General features: G+C 46.6%; 1 protein-coding gene and 1 non-coding gene across 4 annotated transcripts in view; one reads left to right on the plus strand and one right to left on the minus strand.

The window, feature by feature from the left end:
- The window catches only part of BTBD9 (BTB domain containing 9), a 260,533-nt gene that overhangs the window by 24,817 nt on the left and 213,353 nt on the right, over positions 1-22,363 (minus strand). The window lies entirely within an intron of this gene.
- LOC114805790 lies at positions 15,333-15,470 on the plus strand. The gene has a single exon (XR_003753813.1). It is a non-coding gene; the product is annotated as a small nucleolar RNA SNORA7 (small nucleolar RNA).

Genomic DNA, 22,363 nt, shown 5'->3' on the forward strand with positions numbered 1-22,363 from the left:
CTCTTTACAAAATAGTTTGCCATGGGGATTAGTAGGATGGGAATTTCGCTCGCATCCCTCGGTAATCTTTCATCCAAGCCAGCTCCGTTCCCTCTGGTCGCGTCCCTCAGAGATCCGTTTAAATACCAATTCTAGTCTGGGTTGGTAGTATTTCCACCTTCATCTCTATTGCTCCGGAGAAGATGCCTAGGGGTGTTTCATCCTTCGATCTAAACCCATGCCGTTTTACCATCTCTACAGGACCATTTTTGCTGGTGGGGGGACAATTTTAAGTATTGGAAACGCATTAAATCGGATAATGGCCATTATCGACTCAGTCCGAAACCCACGGATCTTACCTCACTAACTGACGGCGTTCAAGCCCTGACTTGTTTGCGAATTGCCATTTGTTTCAAGTCATTAGAATTAAACGATGGGTCGGCAGCGGGGCTCTGATTATTGGTGTTCCAGCAGGCCGGGATCGCATTACCGCATTAATATCGATACCGGCCGGGACGTAGCTCACGGTGACCTGATGAGAGTCCCGATCTGATTGTGGGCTTCTGCAGGAGGAATGACTGGCTGAATTTTAGCAGGGTGAATTACGAGAAGGCGCTCACTGCATCCCTAAGGCAGGGGCGGGAGCATTTCAGGAACTGGAGGTTATGTTCCAAAGTCAAAGAGGGTAAATGGCTGAGGCCGGGATTAGAACCCAGGTTCCCTGCTCTTTCCACTAGGCCACACTGATTCCTAGCAGGGATTAAATGCCTGTTCTCCCTCGATTAAGACTGTGAGCTCCATGGGGGACGGGGACCGTGTCCGACCTGATGAATGTGCACCTACCCCAGCGCTTAGAATAGTGTTGGACACTTTGTAAGTACTTAACAAATTCGAGACAAAAAAAGGAAAAAGGATGCATCTCTGGATTTTACAGGGAGGGGTTGTTTGGACCCAGAGATGGCCCCGTGTTCTACATTCAGAATAAGTAAGAGAAGAAGGGATTGAAAAGTAAAGAGTTTTTTTGACAGGAGAATGAACTCTGCAATAAACGAGAGGTCAGTCAGTCAATCGTATTTACTGAGCACTTTCTGTGGGCCGAACACTGTACTGAGCGCTTGGGAGAGTACACCCAGATACATTCCCTGCCCACAACGAGCTTACAGTCTTAATCGGTCCCTAGAACCCAGGAGGGTGCAGGTGAAAAAACAGCCAGGCGGACCAACCCGCCAACTTAAATTTCCCTTCCTTCAAAATACCTCAAACGAAAGATTGATTAACAACAAGAATGCGAAATGAAAAATGCCAAAGGGAAGCATTCGGCCTCACATGACATCTTTCCTTAGTGGCGCCCTCTCCAGAATATCAAAGACTCTGAACGGAATCCCTCAAGAGAAGGCAATTAGGCCCTCTTTGGCTAATTTATTTTTAATACGGTGAATCGGATTCATGAGTTGCGGCGGCTGTCCGTGTTTAAAATCCTCTGACAGACAACACAGGGAATTAATTTATTAGAAATGAAGGTAATAAAAAAGCAGCCCACTTCTCCTAACCCCTAGTGAGGTGGGGTTGGCTCTCTTACCATCGTGGTTCGTACCCAGGCGAATCAGAACAGCTTGCGTGCCCTGTGGGGTGAAAAGGGGATCTTGTGGGGGAACAGAGACGGCTTTGAACCCCGCTTCTTCGGGGGCCTACTTCTACACGAGCCATGGAAGAGTGTTCTGAATTCCGCTGACTTCCTGCCTCTTAAAATGGCCCCTTCCGAATGAAGGCTGACGCTCGGCTTTCTGCGATTTAAGCGGCTTTAGCAGGAAGAAAAGCTCCTTACAAGTGAAAAGTGACTTCCCTTCAAATATCTCTGCGAAGAAAGCTATGTAACCCTGAAAACATTTTCCCAAGGATTTGAGGCTCTCCCTTTCGAAGTGATTTGAAAGCAAATACCCACACATACACCTGTCGACGAGGGATCTTTTACTCAACTCGTATAATGCGTGATTCACTGCCGAAGGAAGAGTTGATGATGCATATTTATGACATGGAAAAGTCTGACTTTAAAAAGTGATTTAATGACGTCTATACTTATTCTCTGACATCTTTATAAAGCTGTTAGTGTAAAAATATATATTCTCTCTGTTTAAGAATTCTCTCTCCTTTGGCGACTGTCAGGAAGGATGATGGCCATAAATTCTAAAAATGCGGCAAAAAGAGTGACACTCGTCTTTAATTAAGCCACACAAATGTATCGACGGGCGCGATCACCCAGTTCTTTTGATCTGGGCTACGCAATTAAAGTAAGCAAAACAGGCCACTTCCCTAGCCTTTTGGGCTCGCCCTAAAACACTTGGAATTGTTAATGTCCCCACAAACAGGCCATGGAAGACACTCTCAAGGTCATACATATGCAGAGAGGCGGTAAATAAACAAGGAACTGATTGGAATTTAGAGCTTCTTTTCTTCCTACCTTAACCCTGGTTTATGAGCGAATCTAGATGATTTAACCTTTCAGCCAATTAGAACAGAAGGTTTGATTGGCAGCAAATGAATAAATAACATTTTAGTGCCGGAGATAGAATCATCCTCTCCTATTAATCAGGCCCTGTGGCCGGGAGCGTGGGGTGGCGTGATATTTATCACGCCGGTCCGTTACATTCCCTTGAGGTGTCATTTCATGGCCTACCAGTAAAAACTTCACATTTACAGCAACTGGCCCCTCTATTACTGTCGATAACATCTAATTGATATGTCAAACCTCCGAGGAATGCGGTAAATTCTAGCACCGCCTCCCAGAAGGGAAATAAGCTGGCAAAAAGGTACAGCAGCATCTGCCTTTCTGTAATAACATGGACGACTTGGAGACCCTTCCCACCCCGCGGAGGCGCCGGATTGAGCCGGGCGGAAAAACACGAGTGGGTGGCCGAGAGGGGGCTGGCTAGTGGCCATTCACGCTACGAACCACTTCGGCCGCCTTCGCGCGGCCTAGGCTCGGGATCCTCACTGTTACAGTCGGGAGGCAATTTAGAGACGAGCGAGAATAAGGAGGATGGTAAAAATCATGGCACCTTTGTAGGTGATAGACCGTGCCTTTCGTACATATCCTTTTGCTTCCCCTCCTAAGAGGAGGAGGAGGAAGAGGAGGAGAAAAAGAGCAGGAATTATTATGCCTTTGAAAGATACAGAAAGGAGCCCACAGAAGAGGGGGGGATTTGCAGCTAGCTGATGTTCTAATACCCTAGGTTACACTGCACTTCTTCAAGGCAAGATGACAAAAACGGGTTGCGTGACAAAATTCTGAAGAAAAAATTAAAACGCTAAAAATGAAATTCTTCCTACAGAGAAATATACTTGATGGCCATCTGGAGAAGATTGATCAGCCTCCTCCAAGGGTCACAAAATACACGGTTACATGGTTTAAGCAGCACTCAGGATGCACCAGAGCCAGGCCCTTTCGTTGTACCTCAAGATGATGCTAACTGACAGTGGAATTTCATCTAATGAAGGTGAGCGTCTCTGGGAAAAATGTCTAGAATATGCCTACTTTACTTTGGAGCCCACACTGCGGAAGAGGCTACGGATCCTACGGCAATAAATAGGTAGTATTTATTAGGCACTTACTCTTTGCAGGGTATTGTATTGAGCGCTTGAGGGATTACGGAAGAGTACAACAGTCCAACACGTATTAACTACAAGTTCCCATATCTAGAAACCTCCATCCTAAAAGGGTAACGTCATTCATTCAACCGCACTGAGGGCTTACTGTGTGCGAAGTACTGTACTAAGCGCTTGGGAGAGTCCCACAGAGCAGCGTGGCCTAGTGAGAACATGGGCCTGGGAGTCAGAAGGACCTGGGTTTTAATACTGGCTCCGCCACTTGTCTGCTGTGTGTAGCTTGGGCAAGTCACTTCACTTCTCTGTGCCTCGTCGGTAAAATGGGGATTAAGACTGTGAGCCCCATGTGGGACATGGATTGTGTCCAACCTGATTAGCCTGTATCTACCCCAGAACTTAGTAAGCACTTAACAAATACCATTTAAAAAAACAAAAGCAAAGCCCTGGACATGTACCACAAAAGTAGATACAAATCTCTATTTATTTCATCTTCCCCTCATACCTTTCCATCGGTGACATTTACTGAGTGCTTATGGTGGGCAGAATACTATGTGCCAAGCATTGTACTAGGCACGGGGAACATATAAGATCATCAGGTCCCATATGGGGCTCAGAGTCTAAGTAAGAGGGTGAACATGTACTGATTCCCCATTTGGCAGATGATGGAACTGAGGCCCGGAAAAATTAAGTGACCTGCCCAAGGTCACATAGCAAATCAATGATGCAGTTGAGGATTAGAACCCAGGTCCTGACCCCCGAGGTCCATGCTCTTTCCAGTAGGCCACACTGCTCCAAGGCCGAACCCAGTACCAGCAAGCGCACCATCGAGGCAGGATCTTTTCAATCTATCGACGGTATTTATGGAGCATTTCTTGTGTGCCAAGAACTGTACTAAGCATTTGGGTACAGTATTACAGAGTTGGTAGACATGTCCCCTGCCCATGGCAAGATTAGTCTAGAGGACGAGCGTACAGTCTGGACAACTTTCCCGTCTTTAATTCTCATGATATCCTCTTATGCCGCGTTAAGTAAAACTTCCCTGACAACCCACCGGCGGCTTCGTACCGTCTTTATTTTACAGTGTACGTGCTCACCAGGTGCTGTTTACACTGCTGAGAAAACACGGCTTGGTCATTCACGATGAAACTGTAATTTCAAGGTTATAATGAAATGAGATCCTGCATGCTTGCAATCTAATTAGGCTAAATCCTTAAGAACAGGGCAAATGTCGCATTTAACCTCTGAGGGGCTTCAGCTCGCTGGAGTTCAACGTGGATCTCTTGAAAAGGAGGCAGTTGCTAATAGTACGAGAGCGAGACTCTTTAATGCCCCTTTCCTTCTGTCCCCTTGGAAGTTCGGGATGTGCTAGGACTGTCAGCTTGGACCCCCCCCACACTCAGACCTGGAAGTCAGGGGACCTGGGTTCTAATTCCAGCTCTGTCAAATGTTTGCTGTGTGACCTTGGGCAAGTCGCTTCACTTGCCTCTGCCTCAGTTCTCCTGCTCTCCCTCTCAGACTGTGAGCCTCATGTGGGACAGGGATTGTGCTCAACCAAATTCACGGGTACCTACCCCAGTGCTTAGAACACTGTTTGACACATAGTAAGTGCTAAATACCCCTTACACACACACGTACACGAAAGAGGTCATCTTTCCTGGAAACCGTGGTGGCGGCTGAGGAGGGAGAGAGAAGGAAGAAAGGACAGAAGTGCGTGTGTGCGTGCGGGCAAAGAATAGGCCATCACTGTCTCTCTTATTCCCGGAAACGTGGCTCCCTCCTGGCTACAGCTGGTCCAGGGCTGAAGGCTACGTCTGGGCCAAATCAGGCCAAGCCCTGGATTATTGTTTTACGCTGGATTCTTTCACTTCTCTGACTCTTCGCTTCCTCTTGCTCCCTCTTGCTCAGACTTTCTCCATTCCTGTCAGGCTACCCAGCCCCCTCCTTGCTTCTGCTCTTTGAGAAGCTGGGGGTGGAGGGGGGAGAAAATGGGAGGAGTGATGGGGAGAAGGAAGTGGAAAAGGGCAAGTGTTGCCGTTCCCACTTTCAAAGACGGTAAGAGAGACTCCGCCTTGGGGACCGGACAGGGCAGTGCTATCAATGGGACTGTGCAGATTGAAAATATACGGTTGTGGCTTTGGGGCAGGTCTCTAGTAATTACAGAACAAAAAGCCGTAAGAGGAAAAACCTTGAGAACAGGAGGTGACCCCAAGATTTCTGATCCCAGCAAAGGGAATATTAAAAAGGGCTAAAAATCAGAAACGTGACCCCAAAAAACCCCCCTGAAATCGAATGCAAAGACAACCCAGAAAACCTTCTACACGGGAGGCTTCTTGAAATCTTTTCTGACACCACGGGGATCCAATTAGCCACGGACGGCCAAGAATATTACAATTACAGTTGGATGGGAAAAACCCTGCAATGGCAAGAACGCACGCAACTCGAGCAAGCCAGAGAAAATTCAGGCCCTAAACCTTCAGTTTCACTATGGGGAGAGTTTAGTCAGACGGACCTGGGTTCTCATCCCGGCCCTGCCACTTTTCTGCTGTGGGTGACCTTGGGCAAGTCACTTCACTTCTCTGTGCCTCAGTTATCTCCTCTGTTTATCGTATTTATTGAATGCTTACTGTGTGCAGAGCTCTGTACTAAGTGCTTGGGAGAAACAATATTGTTGTACTCTCGTTGTGGGCAGGGAATGTGTCTGTTGTTATATTGTCGTCTTCCAAGTATTTAGTACAGTGCTCTGCACACAAAAGTGCTTAATAAATAAGGTTGACAATACAACAGACTCGGCAGACATGAGCTTAAAGTCTGGGAGGGAGACAGGTATTAATATAAATACAAATAAATTATGGACGTAGACGAAGGACTGTGGGGCTGAGGTAGGGGTGATCAAAAGGAGCACGTCCAAGTGCTCGTGAAAATCCAAGCGAGACTCATTCATTCGCTCGTATTTGAGTGCTTCCTCTGTGCACAACACTGTACTAAGCACTTGGGAGAGTACAATGTAACCACCAACAGAAACATTCCCTGCCCTCAACGAGCTTACAGTTCCTCCTGAGGTTTCAGTCAGTCAGTTCCAAACCCACAGAATGCACTTGTTCTCCCTACCAACTACTTCAAGATGTGCAGCCCCGGGCCCAGAGGGACCAAGGAGAGAGAATGTGATTGTCTCGGTTCAAACTATCACCCCGGCCACCAAAGTCACTCAAGAGCCTGCCCCGCCGGAGGCGTGCCATACCATTCTCCCTGGTGCCTGAGGGATGCTCAGCCTGAATAGCAAGAAGCAGCCCTGGATTTTCACGGCCAAAGCGTGCCGGCGCGCAAGAGCTGCGCTTTCCACCGACCCTCACCATCATCGATTAGCTGGGGCGTCACTTCTGAATCGAAGGACGACGCGGCCGACTGAAAGGAAAACTTGAATGCTATTTCTCCGGGAGACGCAGGGGGCCGTCAGAAAGGGACATCTCTGCTCTTCGAGGTCTGACAATATCCCGTGATCCTGATTCTCTTCATGAGCGATGATTTTTCTGGGCATTATTTTCATTCCCCGGCTGCAGTCTCTGATATTTCTACTGTCAGCGGCACACCGTATGGGAATGCCTTCCCTTCTCTACTACGCACCGTGTACCCTAGCTTCAAATTCCTCCGCCAAATAAGTCTTGAAGGCCTAAATTATGGCTCTGTCGGGAATATCCGCAAATCAAATCGAAAAAATAAATCGCAGGCTAAAATCGGCTTGAACATGACTCTGCCCATTCATGCCAATAAGTCTCGTTTGTCCTCCTGTGGCTCTGGCATTCACAAGGTCAGAAGGACTTAACAAGCCTTAGCTACCTCAAGGCCAATCCCAGAGGCTTGAGCGAGCAAAGGGTCAATAGCACTTTCCGAATTCTCAGAGTTTGTCACCTACTGGACTCTTCCTGGGCTCGAAATGAGAGAGAGAAGGAAGTTTATCCACAGGCTCGGTTTTACGTGCCACGCACGTTAATCGGGTGGGATGGTTAGGGGCTCCTATAAAATCTGGTAGGCTGGCGGGTCGCTTCATCTGAACCTCTCCCAAGTACTGACTGACTCGGGCAAGTCACTTCACTGCTCTGGGCCTCAGTTACCCCAGCTGTAAAATGGGGATTAAGACCGTGAGCCCCATGTGGGACAGGGACTGTGTCCAACCTGATTAACGTGCATCTACCCCAGCACTTAGATCAGCGACTGGCACATAGTAAGTGCCTAACAAGTAACATTATTATTCTTATAACCATACAGGCATACGTACAAATGGCCTGATCCTCCTACACTCTTAGCTTGTAGTAGGCAGGGAACTTGTCTACCAACTCTGTTCTACTGTACTCTCCCAAGTGCTTAGAACAGTGCTCTGCACACAGCAATCACTCGATGAATACCACCGGTGATGATGATGATGACATTCTGTACCCAAGACAGCAGCATGGCAGCCACTGCAAGCAGATTCCTGGCTCCCTGGGTATTTCAAGGTTCAGGGGAAGGGGAAGTCGGGGGTTTTCCAAATTCTACACCACCCCACTGACCTTCCATGCTTCTCCCGGCCTCCTCTCTAGCCCACCTAAACGCCAGAGATCTTTACTTAATCATTATTGTGGCTGCAGGTGCTAATCTCAAAGAACCATCAAGAGGCCCCCGGCACCCTCATTGTCTGCTGGGTGACCCTGGGCAAGTCATTTCACTTCTTTGGGCCCTCAATTACCTCATCTGTAAAATGGGGATTGAAACTGTGGGGCAGAGACTGTGGCCAATCCAATTCGCTTAATATCCACCCAAGTGCTTAGCACCGTGCCTCGCATATAGTAAGCGCTTTACAAGTACCATATATGTGCATATCCCTTTTCATCGCTACATACACGACGCTGCCCTCACAGTCATGCCCAGGTGAGGAAGTCTTAAACTACTGAGAGAAACCAGATTGACCTGGTACTTTAGCTTCAGACTGGAAGCTGTCACACGGTACTCTACCTCTGCACTTCACAATGCTATGAATGTTTTTGCTTAACTTAGCCTCTGGCTACGGCTACACATTAGATCCATTGTCTACTGTCTTTTTTTTTTTTTAAATGGCATTTGTTAAGTGCTTACTATGTGCCAGGCACTATTCTAAGCACTGGGGTAGATACGAGCTAATCAGCTTGGACAAAGTCCATGTCCCACAAGGGGCTCGCGGTCTTAATCCCCATTTGACAGATGAGAGAACGGAGGCCCAGAGACGTGAAGTGGCCTACCTGAGGTCACACAGCAAAGAAATGACGGAGCCGGGACGAAAACCCAAGTCATTCTGACACTTAGGCCGGGCTCCGTCCACTAGGCCAGCTGCTTTCAGCAGTCTGAAGCGAGGCAACGTCATTACACGCCGCGTGTAGGTTTTCTGCGTGCTCATTACAAGAGTGCAATCCTCGGTTCTCACTGCTCCTGAGAGGGCATATCATCCTAAAGGCTCTTCTCTAAATTGACACCATCAGAGTTTACACTGCAGCAAAGAAAAGTGGTGATCAAAAAGAGGATAAAAATTTCAAGGATTTCAAAACAAAGGAGTTTCTCAGTCAACACAGGCCACCAAATCCTTTAACAGGTTTCCGAGGCCTCTGGCCCCGGTACGGCAGTGGATTTCTTAGGCAATATTATTAACAACAGTGGTAATGATCGTGGTATTTGATAAGGGCTTTCTATGTGTCAAGCACTCTACTAAATGCTGGGAAAGATGCAAGATCATCACGTCCCCCATGAGGCTCACAGTGTTAAGTTGGCGGGAGAAGAGGTACTGAATCCCCATAACCGAGGCACAGAGAAGTGAAGCGACTTGCCCACCGTCGCACAGCAGACAAGTGATGGAGCTGGGATTAGAACCCAGGTTCTCTCACTGCCAGGCTTGTGCTCTTTCCATTAGGCCACGCTGCTTCAATCTTAGCCTCCGAACGCACTTTCTTTACTCGCCCCAGGATTTCTGGGCCCATGCTTGGCATAAATGCTGACTGCCAAGGCGGGAAGCTGCCAGGGCGATGAAATAGAGATCGAGAAAGAAACGATACAATTACAGAGGCGACAGGGACATTAATAGACAAACATGTGTCTGAAGAATTCCACAGGGCAACTCAAAGTCAGCGGCAGACTGGAGACAGTTCAGACTGCAGCATTTTGGCATTTAGGGAGTCTGCGTACACACGCAGACTCACATTGCTAGAGAAGCACGAACAAAACCCACTGTTAGGACTAGATACCAACCAGATCTACCCTCCAGTCCCATTCCCGACTTTCTAAGATGGCAGAGCTGAACACAGGACCCTAAAAAACCCAGATCCTCATAACCACGATGCCCTATTGTTCTTGCACTTCTCATCGCTCTCGTCTCCTGTATTTATCCACTTACATCATTCCTCACGTATCGGTTGCCAGCCCCTTCTGCGCCTTACGCACTGAACGTGAGCCCCTTGGGGACCTGGGAGCAAAGCTCATTGGTGGCCTTTTTCCCCCCTGCAGCGCTCAGCACAGTGCTTTGCATGCAGTAGGCCAAGTACTTCAGTGTTAGAACTTCTAGGTGGAGGAAGGGAGAGGATCTGAGGGGACGATACAAAGAATTTATCGGATTATTTTCCAACATTCCCTAAGCAGTAATAAGACACTATTTAATATACATGCAACATCTTAGTGAGTGCTGACGCTGAAAATAAAAGAGAAAAAGAGCTCCGCCACCAATGACCTGGCACACGGCTAACGCGGGGTCTTCCTTACCATGTTGCAGTGAGTGGGACCCCCTGCGTCAGGAAGACCAATTAAGAGCTAATGGCTGCCTTAGTTTATTTTCTCCTGAACGCATGACCTCGTGCCGACTCAAGGTGACAGAAGACACCCAGATGATTCTCAGTCACCAGCTGGCACTCGCTGGAACGGCCCCATGACCGTTTCTCTGAAAAATCCGGTTCTAAACTTTCGCAGTGCCTTTCTCAGGCACTCCCCTTATTCTGTTGTGGGAGAGAACAATTTTTTTGGGGTGGTGGTGGTATTTGTTAAACACTTACTATGTGCCTGGCACTGTAACAATAATAATAATTATCGTGGTATTTGTTAACTGCACTAAACGCTGGAGCAGATACAAGGTAATCCCCGTCCCACAGAGGGTTCAGAGTCTTCCTCCCCATGTTACAGATGAGGGAAACAAGGTCCAGAGAAGTAAAGTGACTTCCCCAAGGTCACACAGCAGACAAGTGATGGAGGCAGGACTAGAACCCAGGTCCTTCTGACTCCCAGGCCTGGGCTCTATTCTCTTGACAATGCTGTTTCCTTGAACTTAAATATTTGCTCATTCTCAGGGCAAAAGGGAAGACGCAGAATTGAACTCTAGTTCTGCTCTGGATCTACCTCCTCTCACACGAGCGGAGCACAAGCTTGCTTATTTGACTGTGTTCCTGATTCCCTGGTCCCGCAAACTTAAAAATGTCAACAGTACCCTTAAATGACAGAGTAGTGAGGCGTACTTTTCCTTCTCGTACAAGTGAAGTTACTAAATGTAAATGTGATTTTTCCAATCAGTTCTCACACCCCTTACTGGAAGGAATTAGGGGTGAAAAAGCAACAAAGGCATTTTACAGGTAAGGGGCTAATTATTTTAATGGATATAGGTACATCCATGTTAAACATAAAGAAGCTAAAGGATTTTAAAATGCCTGGGAGGAATAATATATATTGGTTGTTTTTTATCATGGAGAGGCAACCAGGCATGAGGTGAGAGCTCTGTCACTCAAGAGAATGGAACATTTCCTTTCCCTGTCATGCTCGAATATTTCCTTTTTTTTTCGCTTTTTCTCAATGGGGATGGCTCTCTATTGCAGATCTGTAGTGACAATCTGACGTGAGACAACCCTTCTAGAAGCTCACATCTCTATTGGATGGGGATGTGCTCTTTCCTCCTAAGACTGTGAGCCCCCATGTAGGACTTGATTGTCTTCTCTCCACCCCCTCGCTAAGTTCAGCGCTTGGCACAGAGTACCCTCTCTCCGAGAAGCTCACGTCTCTTCTGAATGGGGATTCAATGCCTGTACTCTCTCCTCAGGCTCTGAGCTCCATGCAGACTTTTCATTCAGTCATTTGATTTACTGAGTGCTTACTGTGTGCAAAGTCACTGAATTAAGCGCTTGGGAGAGTACGATATGACAACAGACACATTCCCTGCCCACAGCGAGCTCAGTCTAGAGGGACCTCCTTGACTTGTACTTACCCCAGTGTTTAAGTACAATGCTTGGCACAAAGTATGCGCTTCATAAAATCCACCATATTACCTTTATCAGAACCCAGGAGAGTCTCCCTGAGCAGAGCCTGCTCTAAGTACACTCCAAGAGCAGAATCCACGCTAGGTTTTAGGGAATATGTCTTCCAACTCTTGTACTGTACTCTCCCAAGCGCTTAGTACAGTGCTAGGCGCACGGTAAGCGTTCGTGCATCGGAGAAAGAGCGAGGCTTGGTGGCAAGAGCACGGGCTTGGGAGTCGGAGGACGTGGGTTCTGATCCCGGCTCTGCCACTTGTCTGCTGGGTGACCTAGGGCAAGCCACTCCTCTGTGCCTCGGTTACCTCATCTGTAAAATGAGGCCTAAGACTGGGAGCCCCATGTGGGACAACATGCATCTACCCCACGCTTAGAACAGTGTATGGCATATAGTAAGCACTGAACAAATACCACCATCCTCATCAGTAAATTCCCACTGATGATTGGCTTTCAGTAATGCCCCAGGATCCTGAAGGCTGCCTATTCCAATAGAGGGTCTCTTCAGTATGGGCTTTGTTTCTGGACAGGGCAACTTGGCGTCCGCCTCCCACCTCAGCCGGAGGGCTCAGGGGTTGGGAGGGAGCTGCGGAGATGGTGGAGATTAGCGATTAGCACTCCGCTCCTCTAACGCCAACCTACTCACTGTACCTCGATCTCGTCTATGTGGCCGCCAGCTTCACGTCCAGGTCCTGCCTCTGATCAGGAACGCTCTCCCTCCTCCTACCCAACACACGACGATTCTCCACACCTTCTAAGCCTTATCCAAAGCCCACCTCTTCCTAAAGGCTTTCCCTGACTACGCCCTCATTTCCTCTTCTCCCACTGCCTTCTGCATCACCCTGATTTGCTCCTTTCATTCGCTCCTCCGTCAGCCGCACAGCACTTATATCTATATCCAAAATTTAATTATTTATATGAACATGTGTCTCCCCCCGTTAGACCATCACCTCGCTGTAGGCGGGGATTGTGTCTACCAATCCTCTTCTACTGTGCTCTCGCAAGAGCTTTTTGCAGTGCTCTGCAGAGAGTAGGTGCTCAGTCAATCAAAGTTATTTATTGAGTGCTACTATGTGCAGAGCACTGTGACAATGGCTTGGAAGAATACAGTATAATAAGTACAACTGATTGATCCAGGACTACTTGGTGGGGGAACACTGAGTTGCAGTGGGTGCTTGGAAAATCTCAAGCCTCGGGAAGAATTTACAGAAGGGGGAAACCACTTGAAAAAGCCAATCTCTCTTCCCTGCTCCAAGAGGGGCTCAGAGGGTCAGTGCGGAAGGGAGAAAGGGGCCCTGGGCGTAGGATCCTGTCCGAATGGTTCTGCTTCTCCGGACCAGGCTATCGCCCTTCCAAAACGGAGCACCCTCCCTTTTCTTCACGACAGTCCTGCTCGTTTGGAATACTTAGGAGCTTTGGTTCCCTGAAGCGAGTCACTATCTCTTCCCACACCAGCCTGTCTGCTCCAGGGGCTACTTCCACTATATCTCCTAGCCCTTGCCTGCCTGTCCCGAAGCTACTTCTGCAATGAGTCCTGAATAATCAGAATTGAAGGTCACCGTTCTACTCCCTTCCTCCCTCCCACCCCTCTTCTTTTCTGCAGACACAACTAACAACTTCCACTCCTCGAAGGTGTCGTGCATAAAATAATTATGTCCTGTAATTCATTTTCATGTAATTTCATGTAATGCATTTTTAGTGGCCAGAAGGACCTGGGTTCTAATCCCAGCTCCGCCACTTGTCTGCTGTATGGCCTTGGGCAAATCGCTTCACTTCTCTGTGCCTCAGTGAACTCCTCTGTAAAATAGGGATTAAGACTGTGAACCCCATCTGGGACAGGGGCTGCGTCCACCTAATAACCGCGTATCTACCCCACTGCTTGGAACAGTGCTTGGCACAAAGTAAGGGCTTAACACCGTTAATATTATTATTTACAGCTACATATGTGTGCTGACTGACATGTCCAGATTTCTGGAGGCCAGTGGTCTCTCCCTTTCTCGGCTTTCCCCTACAGAGTCCTGCACAGGGCTCAAGAATCCATCCAGAGCATTTACTGAGCATCTACTGTACGCAGAGTACTGTACTAAGCACTTGGAAGACGGCTCTCAATCAATCCCGACGACTGACTCTGTCTGAAATGACAAACGCCCAGAGAGCTGGAATTATGACTCTGTTAATTTTGTCACAGTAATGATCATATTAATGACGGTGGTATCTGTGAAGCGCTTCCCACGTGCCGGGCACTACAGAGCCAAGCATGGTGTCATGCGGTGATAGGGGCTGAAATATGATTCTCGGTCATGATGATGAGGGAAAAAAATAGTAATAACTAAATTCACAGTTCAGCCGATAACCCAATTCCTACAGAGTATCGTCAATGAGGAAAGCGCTTGGCCAATTTTGTTATCTAATTTAATCGTTCCCTAAATGTTTTCATCAATACACTTCCTGAACATCCCGGGGAGCTAAAACTGAGGCGACACCATCTTTGAACTCAAAGGACAGCTACGTAAATACACAAGTATACACACCCCACAGACACCCCATTTCCCCTTCCTCCAAAGAAGCTGAGGTCCCCAGATGTGAAATGACTAACCCATCATCACCCTGGGAGACAAACCCAGTTGTTCTATACCCAGGCTGGTGCTCTCAATAATACACCCTGCTGCTCCTTTTCATCCATTTGTTAATAACGGTGAACGCTTAGAAAAAACACCAACTGTTGGGGGGAAAGACAACATGGCTTCTGTAAAAAGAAATGTCTCATTAACTTGCTGGATTTCGTAGAAAAAGCCAACAAGCAAGCGGAGAGCAAACGCTTCCACAAACAGAAATCAGGGGACTGAAGGCAGTGTTCTGTCATGGATAGCCAACTGGCTAAAAGAGAGGGAACTGGAAAGTGATTGGTCACTTTTTAGGATGAAGAAGTGAAAACAGTGGGATCATCCAAGGATCCCCGTGGTAGGAATGGCTTTGTTTAACATCTTCCGGAATTACCTGGAAGAGAAAATGTGCTGGGAAATTTCCAAATTTGGAGATGATACTAAGTTCTCTCTCTCTTTTTTTCAAACGGCATTTATTATGCACTTACACGAGCCAGGCACTGTACTGAGTGCTGGAGGAGATACAAGTCACTTCACCTCTCTTTGCCTCAGTTCTCTCATCTATAAAATGGTGATCGAGACTATGAGCACTGTACTAAGTGCTTGGGATGGTGCAATATAACAGATACATTCCCTGCCCATAACGAGCTCACGGTCTAGAGGACTGTGATGGGCAGGGAAAGTGTCCGCTCTTTCTCTGTACTGTCCTCTCCCAAATGCTTAACGCAGTGCTCTGCACAGAGCAACCACTCACTAAATACCACTAATTCTTTTCTTTGCACATATTGGGAAGAAATTGAGGAAAGAAAAATGAGACAGACATCCACTAATGAGAGATCAATATTTGCCATCGCTAATAAGGATGAAATACCTCTCAGCGTTGCAACCGGAGAGTTTCCAGTCCTCTACCAGTCTCGGCTATGAGAGGGAGAGTGAAGCAGAGGCCCGTCCATTCCATTCCTAGCTTGGGCAGTGGCTAGCGAGCGGAAGGCAATCTGCTACAAGTCAAAACTCACCTGCACTGGACAGCTGTGGCACGCGAGAGAGTCGAGGGCCGGGACTCAAGTTTACTGCGCAGGAGGAGGTTTACTGCGTAAACCACTTCTGCATTTTTACCAAGAAAACTCTACGGATCCACTACCAGAACGATTGCAGATGGATGTGGGGCATTTTGGGAGAGATGTGTCCATGGCGTCGCTGTGGGTCGGGCACGACTGGACAGCATAAGACAAGAACAACAATAAGGATGAAAAGACCTTACGTTCTTTTTGATGGCTCATATCAGGTTAAATTGCGATGCCATCACCTGGGGAACAGAGTAGGGGATAATGTTGAATTCCCAAAACTAGGGTGGAGAAATTATCGTTGCACGCTGGTAGGCAGACAGGCAGTACTAGTCATATTTAAGCACCCACTGCGTGTAAAGTACTGAGCTATACAAGAGACAAGGGCAACGATGGCGTTGATTAGTTAATATTTATTGACCTCCCGCTGCGTACAGTATTGATGAAAATAGGCCGCAGGGAGTTACACTGAAATAAGGAGCAGGTGAGGCAGCGAAGCAGCGTGGCCTAGTGGGTAGAGCACGGGCCTGGGAGTCAGAAGGACCTGGGTTCTAATTCTGGCCCCGGCACTTGTCTGTTGTGTGTGGGCTTGGGCAAGTCACTTCACTTTTCCGTCCCTCGGTTCCTTCGTCTATCAAATGGGGATTAAGACTGTGTGGGATAGGGACTGCCTTCGACCTGATTAGCTTTATCTACTCCAGCACTTAATACAGTGCCTGGCACATAGTAAGCGCTTATCAAATACCATAATACAAAAAGCAAACCAACGAGAAGAGGGGGATCCTGCCTTCAAGACGGAGCAAAAAACATAAGAACCAAAACATATGAAAGTACGCAATACACCTACGTACACCCAATCAATCATAGCTATACCCAAGTGCCAATCTGAGGGATGGGATTGAAAAATTGGAGTCAGATTCGCCAGTCTGGGAAGTGCCAGGTAACAAAATGTTTTCATTGCTCATTTCTGTGCCTATTGCTTCATATTGGAATATAAATTTATCTTGTGTATGAAAAACTGCACACCCCAAGCTTTCCATTTCTAATTCAACTAGTTGCTTGATTTACTCATGAAAATATTTTTCATTTGGGTAAGCAGGTGCACGAGAAATTTGTTGTAGAAAATAATTTACAAAATATGTAATATAAAATTGTCTAGCTGCCTTCCAATAAGATAAATATTTGAAAAAGTCAATTCTCCAGGGCGCCTCCAAAGAAATATCACTTGCCCAAAACGACTGCCCCCACTTGAGCACAAAGAAACCTAGAGATAAAACACTGGGAGGCACAGTGGCCTAGTGGAAAGAGCACAGGCCTGGGAGTTAGCGGCCCTGGGTTCTAATCCGGTTCTGCCGCTTGTCAGCTGAGTGATCTTGGACAAGTCACTTAACTTTAGTGTTGCTCAGTTTTCATCTGCAAAATGGAGATTCGATACCTTTTTTTTCCCCTCAAATGGCATTTGTTAAGCGCTTACCACGTGCCAGGCTTCTCCAATGGCGCGGCGTGTGGCGGCGGGGGACGCAGCTATCCATCGGTTGCATTTAGTGAGCACTTACTATGTGCTAAACACCCGCGCCTTGCCCTATAATCGTGCCTCACCCCGGGCCGGCTGGAATCTATACACGGGGAAGCTTTTCTAACGAAACTGGGAATGCTACGGCAGGAAGCAGCAGCAGGGCCCGCTTCTGGTCTCGTAATTGCTTTTGTAACGCTACGTGCTTGGCCTCCAAGATACCTGATACCGAAGGCCTGGACACTTTTTCTTTCAAACGATTCCCACAGCTAAGGGAGCAGACAACGATTATTGAGCCCAAGCGAAAGATTCCACCTGGTTTTACAGCAGGGGGTTAGGGCGAAATGCAGGCTGCCTCTCCTCGTCTCTTCAGCCCAACACCATCTTTAGTACTTATGTATTTTCTCCCCATCCTCGGCACTCTGAAACACGTTCATTTAAATGTGAATATGTAGTGCACATTTAATTTGGGCTTACCATATGTTGTATTGTGCTCTCCCAGGCGCTTAGTATAGTGTTCTCCACACAGATGTTCACTAAATAGCACTGACTGAATGATTCAATTAGTCCAGTGATTTCATCGATCGTATTTATTGAGCGCTTACTATGTGCCGGGCACTGAACTAAGCACTTGGGGAGCAGAATATAACGGAATTGGGCGACATGTTCCCTGTCCACTAGGAGTTCACAATCTAGAGGAGGAGACAGACACCAATACAAATTCCGGCTATGTACATAAGGGCTATGAGGCTGAGGGAGGGGTGAAAAAAGGGAGCAAATCCAAGTGAACAAGTTTTCACATGTGTTTTGGACCCCCCTCTGATGGAATTAGGGGACATTTTTCCAATAACCCTTGCCATCTGGATTCAGCATGATGCAATGTTGGGAGAATCGGTTCTGTGAATGTGCACAACCATCTGATAATTTACGTAGGGTTCGGCAACTTTCAATACCTTAGACCCCCTCAAGGCCATCCACTCCCCTATATGCTCTCCTTTATCGGAGAGCAGACCGTGTACCTTGTCTAATTAGCAGTATAATAATAAGAAGAAGTAGAAAAAGAAGTGAGGCCTAGTGGAAAGAACTCAGGCCAAGGAGTCGGAGGCCCTGAGCTCTAATTCCAACTCTGGCGCTTGTCCGATGCGTGATCTGGGCAAATTTCATTCATTCATTCAATAGTATTTATTGAGCGCTTACTATGTGCAGAGCACTGTACTAAGCGCTTGGAATGAACAAGTCGGCAACAGATAGAGACAGTCCCTGCCGTTTGACGGGCCTACGGTCTAATCGGGGGAGACGGACAGACGAGAACAATGGCAATAAATAGAGTCGAGGGGAAGAACATCTCGTAAAAACAATACGACAAAACAAACGACTTCACTTCTCTGTGGCTCAGTTTCCTCATCTGTAACATGGGGATTCAATACCTCAGCACTGCGCTCATTTGTATATATTAGTTATTACCCTATTTATTTTGTTAATGAGGTGTACATCCCCTTGATGCTATTTATCGTGATAATGTTGTCTTGTTTTGTTTCGTTCTGTTTTGCTCTGGCGTCTGTCTCCCCCTATTAGACTGTGAGCCCGTCATTGGGCAGGGAGTGTCTCTATCTGTTGCCGAATGACGTTCCAAGCGCTTAGTACAGTGCTCTGCACATAGTGAGTGCTCAATAAATACTATTGAATGAATGAATACCTGTTCTCCCTTCTACTTAGTCTAGGAACACCATATAGGACAGAGACTTTGTCCAACTGGATTATCTTGTCTCTACCCCAGTGCTCAGTAAAGGACTTGGCACTCAGCACTTAATACTATAATTCTTACTAATAATAATGACAATAATAGTGGTATTTCAGGGTTTACTAGTCCCAAGCATGATTTTAAGCACTGGGGTAGATAAGGGATAGTCCAATCACTGCCAGTCTGCTTTAAATCATCATATCTAGACTAAGCTCGTTGTGGGCAGGAAACATGTCTACCAACTCTGTTATACTGTATTAGTCCAAGCCGTTAGTTCAGTGCTCTGCACACAAAGTTCTCAATAAATATGACTGATTGATTATCCTAAGGCCTGGGAAGTTAGAAAGGCTCAAGGGGGAAATTTTGCCAGGAATTTTAAATATATTCAGATTCTATAGCTTTCTTTTTTTGTGTGCTTTATTTCAGACATCCCTGAAATTAAAAATATATATATATACATTGACCCAGGAAGAAAGAAGTATCAACGTCTGTGACATCACTTAAAACAACTTGCAAAAATTCCTCCCTCACAACAGCTCACAGGACAAATAAACAGGGAGGGCTGTGAGAGGAAACTTCCTTCTCAGGTGCACAACACGGAAGAGAAAAAAACAGAGGCTTTCATTCCTGCCTTGGTTAGAAAAGCAACCAGTCACTAGTATTTACTGAGCACTGACTGCATGAGGAGCACTGTACTAACAGCTTAGGAGAGTACAAGACTACAAACCTGGTAGACGTGTTGCCTGCCCACAACGAACAAAATAAGTTTACGAGATGTTCTTCCCCTTGACTCTATTTATTGCCATTGTTCTCGTCTGTCCGTCTCCCCCGACTAGACCGTAAGCCCGTCAAACGGCAGGGACTGTCTCTATCTGTTGCCGACTTGTTCATTCCAAGCGCTTAGTACAGTGCTCTGCACATAGTAAGCGCTCAATAAATACCATTGAATGAATGAATGAAGTCCATAGTTGGGGGAAGTCTGCATAGACACTTCCTACGTTATTGTGCTGGGTTCTAATTCTGACTCTGCCGCTTATCTGCAGAGTGACCGTGGCCAAGTCATTTTCATTAGCCTCATCTGCAAAATGGGGATTCACTGACTACCGGTCCGCTCTCCTACTTAGACTGTGAACCCCATGTGGGACTCACATGCTTATCCCGTACCTACCCCAAGGCTTAGTACAGTGGCTGGGACAAAATGAACATTTAAATACCACCAATATTATTATGATTATGCTCTAATTATGTGGCCCATGAAGTTGCAGACACTGCTAACAGGGTTTTGCAACTCAACAGTGACTCCAACCCCTACTGGCTTGCCATTTCTACCCCCTTTCCCTGGCACGAGTACACTCACTCGCCGCGCTAGCTCAAGAACTAGTGCCAAGTGTAAAAATAAGGGAGCCGCCAGGAATTGGAAAAGGAGGGAGGTGGGAGGGGATGCTGCTTGAACACTGTGGAAAGAAAAACCTGAGGAGGTTGCAACAGAAGCAATGTGACCTAGCGGATAGAGCCCAGGCCTGGAAGTCAGAAGGACCTGGGTTTTAATCCCGGCTCCACCACCTGTCTGCTGGATGACCCTGGTCAAGTCACTTCACTGGGCCTCAGTTCCCTCAACCATAAAATGGGGATTAAGAGTGTGAGCCCCATGTGGGACAGGGACTGTGTCCAAGCTGACTAGCTTGCATCTAGCCCAGAGCTTAGTACAGTCCCTGGCACATGGAAAGCGTTTAACAAATACAATTTTAAAAAAAAAAAGTAAAAGATCCAGAGGTACTACAGGGCCCGATTTAAAGGAGTTACAAAAAACCCTATTACAATTTTAAAGTCTAGATGAGTATGCTGTGTTTAAGCCGCTTAAAACATCTTGGTCTTATACATTTTCTCATTAAGTGATTTAGATAGACCACAATGGAAAGCAATAGCACAGTTACCATATCAGCGTTATGAATTAGTTATAACATGGTGGGTCTCTGCCAGGAACACTGTTTCAAGTAGTTGACACTATCGAGTGGAAATCTTGTCATGAATCCTTCCGTGATATTTCAAAGAGAACCAACTGCAAGCATTTTATATTCTTTGTTTACCGGTTTTAAGCAGTGCAAATCGGTCTCCCTGATGAGAGTCAGAAAAACGAGTGACGTTTCACAGTTCAGATTTTAGAAAGCTAAAAGTTGAAGTGAATCAAGCTTTACAAAGCTTTGATTTTCCACAACCTTCTTGAACTTTCTCTGAAGCGACCAAAGTCACAGGCTATTTCAATTGCTTTTGAACCGTCTTCCTCTTAACTCCTTCTTTCCTATTTAAAGTTACTGGCAGAACATGATTTTTTGATAAACAATTATGAAGTACTAACAATATGCCAAACACTGGATTCCATTCACGATAATCAAATCAGACACAGTCTGCTAACTGCATCATCACAGAGTTAGGGTAATGAATCTCTTCTGGCTTTGATAGAGGTTTTGTGTTTCAATATTTTACATTGGATTTCTTTTTATAGTCTGGGATCCAAACTTTAATGGTAATGCGATGTTATGCTTGGAATTACCTTTAACAAAGATTAAACACTAGTCTAGTGCTATTTAACATTATAATACAGAGTAAATAAAGGAATTTCACGTGATTTTTCTAGAGATCCTAGAACGGACCCTATCTTATAACATGTAAGTCCAGAGGAAAAAGCAGCTCACCATCCTGAAGAATGGTTTAGTGGACAAAGCTCGGGTCTGGGAGACAGAAGGGTTCTAATCTCGGCTCCGCCACAGGTCTGCTGTGTGATCTTAAGCGTTTCATAAATACGATTGAATAAATATGACTCAATGACCTCAGGCGAGTCACTTAACTTCTCTGGGCCTCAGTTCCCTCACCTGTTCAATGGGGATTAAGAGTGTGAGCCTCATGTGGGACAGAGACTGTGTCCAACCTGATTAGCTTGTATCTAGCCCAGTGCTTAGACTAGTGCCTGGCACATAGCAAGGGGTTAACAAATACCACAATTATTATTATTAACCAGCCATTCCTGACACAGCCTCAATTCAGGGAAGTTACCTGGCTGTGTCACAAATACCTCAGTCAAGGGAAAGACCTGTACAAGTATAATTAGAATACTCTCTTATATAACATGTGCCACTATAGCTCTTTCTCACGCTTTGCTCCTCTAATGCCAGCATACTCGCTGTGCCCTGATCTCGTCTCTCTCGCCTCTGATGCCTTCCCCACATCCTTCTCCACTCCCTCCTCTGAATAGATGCCATATCATCACTCTCACCACCCTCAAAGCATTACTGGGTCGCATCTCCTCCAAGAGGCCGGCCGACCCTCCCTTCTGCACTTCGATCTGTGACCTTTGGACATTTGATATGCACCCCAGCCCCGCAGCACTTACGTATATATCTTCAAATGATATATTTTAAATTACTTATTTAATCATATTAATGTGGGTCTCCTCCTCAAGACTGTAAGCTAGTTATGGGCAGGGAAACGTGTCTAATTTCTGTGTATTATACTCTCCCAAGTGCTTAGTACAGTGCTCTGCACATAATACGAGTCCTGGCTCTGCAACTTGTCAGCTGTGTGAC

Source organism: Ornithorhynchus anatinus, chromosome 19 (assembly GCF_004115215.2).
Source record: "Ornithorhynchus anatinus isolate Pmale09 chromosome 19, mOrnAna1.pri.v4, whole genome shotgun sequence".
Classification (NCBI taxonomy): Eukaryota; Metazoa; Chordata; class Mammalia; order Monotremata; family Ornithorhynchidae; genus Ornithorhynchus; species Ornithorhynchus anatinus.